This window comes from Chiloscyllium plagiosum, chromosome 10 (genome assembly GCF_004010195.1).
Source record: "Chiloscyllium plagiosum isolate BGI_BamShark_2017 chromosome 10, ASM401019v2, whole genome shotgun sequence".
NCBI classification, from domain to species: Eukaryota; Metazoa; Chordata; class Chondrichthyes; order Orectolobiformes; family Hemiscylliidae; genus Chiloscyllium; species Chiloscyllium plagiosum.
The window spans coordinates 636,376-641,863 of record NC_057719.1 but is presented as its reverse complement, the minus strand read 5'-3'; the positions used below and the strand labels follow the sequence as shown (position 1 = coordinate 641,863).

Here is a 5,488-nt window from a genome sequence, read left to right as displayed (position 1 = left end):
CTCCCTCTCTCTCACTCCCTCTCTCTCACTCCCTCTCTCTCACTCCCTCTCTCTCACTCCCTCTCTCTCACTCCCTCTCTCTCACTCCCTCTCTCTCACTCCCTCTCTCTCACTCCCTCTCTCTCACTCCCTCTCTCTCACTCCCTCTCTCTCACTCCCTCTCTCTCACTCCCTCTCTCTCACTCCCTCTCTCTCACTCCCTCTCTCTCACTCCCTCTCTCTCACTCCCTCTCTCTCACTCCCTCTCTCTCACTCCCTCTCTCTCACTCCCTCTCTCTCACTCCCTCTCTCTCACTCCCTCTCTCTCACTCCCTCTCTCTCACTCCCTCTCTCTCACTCCCTCTCTCTCACTCCCTCTCTCTCACTCCCTCTCTCTCACTCCCTCTCTCTCACTCCCTCTCTCTCACTCCCTCTCTCTCACTCCCTCTCTCTCACTCCCTCTCTCTCACTCCCTCTCTCTCACTCCCTCTCTCTCGCTCCCTCTCTCTCACTCCCTCTCTCTCACTCCCTCTCTCTCGCTTGCGCACTCTCTCTCGCTCTCTCTCTCAGTCACACGACATCAGGTTACAATCCAACAGGTTTATCTGAAATCACAAGTTTGTGGAGCCTTGCCACTTTGCCAGACTTCACCTGACGAATGTTGGACCATAACCTGGTGTTGTGTGACTTCTGACTTTGCCCTCCATAATATTAGGCAGGAACTGGGGAATGTAAGGGGGGTCGGCTGTTTGGGGGGCAAATCCACATCTGGCATGCAGGATTCTTTGAAAGGCCAGTTGATTTGAGTTCAGTTACAGCACCTTCTTGTGAAAGTGAAGGAGAAGGATGGCAAGATTTGGGAACCTTGGATGACAAAAGAGGTTGACAGCTTAATCAGAAAGAAGAAGGAGGCATGTAGAGGTTCAGGAGACTGAAGACAGACGGAGCCCTCAAAGAATAGAAATTCAGCAAATGGAGGATAGCAAATGCTGTCCTCTTGTCCAGGAAGGGGAGTCGGAACAGCCCTGGTAATTATAGATCAGTGAGCCTTACTTTGTGGGCAAAGTATTGGAAAGGATTATAAAAGATAGGATTTACAATAATCTAGAAAGGAATAATTTGATTAGGGACAGTCAGCATAGTTTTGTGAAGGGTAGGTCGTGCCTCACAAACCTTGTTGCGTTCTTTGAGAAGGTGACCAAACGGGTAGATGAGGGTAAAGCGGTTGAAGTGGTGTATATGGATTTCAGTAAGGTGTTTGATAAATACAGGGGCATGGGATTGAGGGTGATTTAGCGGTTTGAATCAGAAATTGGCTAGCTGAAAGAAGACAGAGCGTGGCCGTTGATGGGAAATGTTTATCCTGGAGTTCAGTTACTAGTGAAGTATTGCAAGGATCTGTTTTGGGTCCACATGTTTGTCATTTTTATAAATGACCTGGATGAGGGCGTAGAAGGATGGTTTGGTAAATTTGCGGATGACACTAAGGTCAGTAGAGTATTGGATGGTGTTGAAGGATGTTGTAGATAACAAAGGGACATAGATAAGCTGCAGAGCTGGGCTAAGAGGTGGCAAATGGAGTTTAATGTGGAAAAGTGTGAGGTGAATCACTTTGGAAGGACTAACAGGAATACAGAATACTGGGCTAATGGTAAGATTCTTAGTAGTGTAGATGAGCAGAGAGATCTCGGTGTCCATGTACATAGATCCCTGAAAGTTGCCACCCAGGTTGATAGAAGAAGGGCTTCCTGAAGAAGGGCTTATGCCCGAAACGTCGATTCTCCTGCTCCTTGGATGCTGCCTGACCTGCTGCGCTTTTCTAGCAACACATTTTCAGCTCTGATCTCCAGCATCTGCAGACCTCACTTTCTACCCAGATTGATAGGGTTGTTAACAAGGCGTACGGTGTGTTAGCTCTTATTGGTAGAGGGATTGAGTTTCGGAGCCACGAGGTCATGCTGCAGTTTACAAAATGAGTATTGTGTACAGTTCTGGTCACTGCATTATAGGAAGGATGTGGAGACTTGACTTTGGAAACGGTTCAGAGGAGATTTACTAGGATGTTGCCTGGTTTGGAGGGAAGGTCTTACGAGGAAAGGCTGAGGGATTTGAGGCTGTTTTTGAAACTCTGAGTATTGTGTACAGTTCTGGTCACTGCATTATAGGAAGGATGTGGAGACTTGACTTTGGACACGGTTCAGAGGAGATTTACTAGGATGTTGCCTGGTTTGGAGGGAAGGTCTTACGAGGAAAGGCTGAGGGATTTGAGGCTGTTTTTGTTAGAGAGAAGAAGATTAAGAGGTGATTTAATAGAGGCATACAAGATAATAAGATGGTCAGATAGGGTGCACAGGGAGAGCCTTTTCCCTCAGGTGGTGATGGCTAACATGAGGAGACATAGCTTTAAATTGAGAGGTGATAGATATAGGACAGATGTCAGAGGTAGATTCTTTACTCAGAGAGTAGTGGGGGGGGTGGAACGAGTAGTAAGAGGGTAGCTAGGGAAGGGTAGGTCCAATCATGAACAAAGGAGGGAATTCATGAGTGGGAGCTGAAGGAAGTGGGTGAGGTCCTTCATGAGTACTTTGCATTGGCATTCACTAAAGAGAAGGACATGGTGGATGATGAGTCTCAGGAGGGGTGTATTGATATGCCTGGGCACGTCGATTATAAAACAGGAGGAGGTGTTGGATGCTCTGAAAGGCATTAAAGTAGACAAATCCCCAGGACCCAATGGGATCTACCTGAGAATGCTGAGGAAATTGCTGGGGCCTTGAATGAGATCTTTGTATCTCTTTAGTTACAGGAGAGGTCCCAGAGGACTGGAGAATGGCCAACGTTGTCCCTTTGTTTAAGGGATAATCCAGGAAATCACAGGCTGGTGAGCTTTATATCAGTGCGAGGGAAATTATAGAAGAAGATTCTTAGGGTCAGGATTTACTCGCATTTGGATAAATATGGAGTTATTACTGATTGGCTTGATCATAGAAAACAGAGAGTAGTGGTGGAAGGGTATTTTTCGGACTGGAGATCAGCGACCAGCAGTGTTCCACAGGGATCTGTCCTGTATCCACTTTTGTTTGTCCTTTTATATAAACAGTTTGGCTGAGAATGTTGGAGTCATGGTGAGTAAGTTTGCAGATGACACCAAAGTTGGTGAAGAAGGTTATCGGAGATTACAAAGGGATCTTGATCAGTTGGGTCAATGGGCTGAGGAGTGACAGATGGAGTTTCATCTGGATAAGTGCGAGGTGCTGCATTTTGGTAAAAGAAACAAAGGCCATGAATTATATAATTAATGGCAGGGCCCTGGGTAATGTTATAGAACAGAGAGACCTAGAGATTCAGGTACATAATTCTTTGGAAGTTACATGATAGGTAAACAGGGTGGTTAAGACGACATTTAGAATGCTCGCGTGGGGGGAGGGGAAATGAGGAAACTGGAGAAATCCGAGTTTGTCCCTTGTGGTTGGAGGGTTCCCAGGCAGAAGATGAGGCGTTGGGATGTCAGGTTGAGGTTGTACAGGACATTAATAAGGCCACTTTTGGGGTACTGTGTACGGTTCCAATTGCCCTGCTATAGGAAGGATATTATTAAATTGGATATAGTTCAAAAAGGATTTACCAGGATGTTGCCCAGGATGGAGGGTTTGACTTATAAGGAGAGGCTGTGTCAGCTGGGACTTTTTTCACTGGTGTGTAGGATGTTGAAGGGTGACCTTATAGAGGTTTATAAAATCATGAGGGCCATAGATAAGGTGAAAAGCAAAGGTCTTTTCCCCAGGGTGGGGGTATTCAAAAGGTTTTTAAGGTGAGAGAAGAAAGATTTGAAAAGGACATGAGGGGCAACTTTTTTTCACACAGAATGTTTCGTGTGTGGAATAAACTGCCAGAGGAAGTGGTGGCTATGGATACAGTTACGATGTTTAAACGACATTTGGATAAGTCCATGAATAGGAAAGGTTTGGAGAACGCTTTTATTCTGTTTACAAAGCAAGAGTGAAGTGAGAAAATAAATACTTTTGACAGTGTCCTTGTGGTTTTTCCTTTAATAGCCATGAGGGTCGTGCCATGCTCAAGCTCCCCAGATAGTTCACAGTGCTGACTGGTGCTCTGGTACTCTGGCTACAGTGACCATTGGGTATTTCATCCTCCCGTCTTGGCATATGGCCCAAGTCTTGCACGTGTGGAGCAGATTGGACTGTGTTCCTGCCTGTCCAGTTTGGTCAGCACACTCACTCCCCCTTTACCCCGAACCTGCTGTCCCAGGCCAGCCAAAAAGTACACTTGCTCTGGCAATTTGGACATGTCTCCTCATCGATGCAGACTGCTCGAGAGAGAGAGAGAGAGAGTGCGCGCGGTGAGTGTAGCTGCTGCTGACTGGTTTGGGGCACGGATTGTGAGGTTAGGTTTGGATATCTGGTCTTCCTGGAACAGGCTGGTACTCGAGCTGAGTTCTCTTCCTGGTTGTAATCGTGAAGATGCCGTGTGTGTTGGAGAGTAAGTCAGCGCTGCTGTGATCAGACTGCCACAGAGACCCGGACAGACGGGGAGCCAGTGCAGGAGCAGGTGGACACACTACCCTGGGGAAAGATCAGGCTCCAGTCATGGAACCATGGGAGAGCTGGATGGTAGCGCAGGAGTATTACAGGAGGACAGGTGGTCAACTGTGTCAGTGGGCAGCACACTCACCTCTGAAAGGAAATGTCATGGCCTAGCAACAACTGCAGGCTGACTTCCCATTGTTATCGATGCACAATGTCACGGTCTCCCTGTGCTGACACTCCATGAATCTGTACCATCCAGTCTCTGGGTTCAGCTCAGTGACCCAGAGGCTTGGGAGGTTGTGAGGGGAGTGCCACACTGTCTGAGGTGCCATCTTGCAGTCAAAACATTTTAGCTGAGCCCCAATCTGCATCTTTTGGTGAGAGCAGAGTGTTGGGGTGGAGGAGGCGTGGGGAGTTCACTCCTGCATCCTGGTCATTGTGTGTCCATTGGCCAACATCACAGAAGTAAATATTTAGTCAGAGGTCATCGTGGGGTGGCATGGTGGCACATTGGTTAGCACTGCTGCCTCACAGCACCAGGGACCCGGGTTCAATTCTGTGTGGAGTTTGCACATTCTCCCCGTGTCTGCGTGGGTTTCCTCCGGGTGCTCCAGTTTCCTCCCACAGTCCAAAGATGCGCAGGTTAGGTGAATTGGCCACGCTAAATTGCCCGGAGTGCTAGGTAAGGGGTAAATGTAGAGGAATGGGTATGGGTGGGTTGCTCTTCGGCGGGTCGATGTGGACTTGTTGGGCCGAAGGGCCTGTTTCCACACTGTAAGTAATCTAATCTAATCTAATCTAAAACGTATCACACTGTGATTGTGGGATCTTGCTGTGCACAAATTGGCTGCTGCATTTCCTGCAGATGGGTGGCTACATTTATAGCTATTGGAGTTATTCCTGTGGATGTGAAAGGTGCTATGGAAATTGAAAACCCATTTTCTTTTTTAATCATTGACAGT

At 47.5% G+C, this 5,488-nt stretch overlaps 1 protein-coding gene across 1 annotated transcript in view; it reads left to right on the top strand.

The window, feature by feature from the left end:
- LOC122553912 (nesprin-2-like) overlaps positions 1-5,488 on the top strand; it is a 73,008-nt gene that overhangs the window by 66,729 nt on the left and 791 nt on the right. The gene's annotated exons all lie outside the window — the stretch shown is intronic.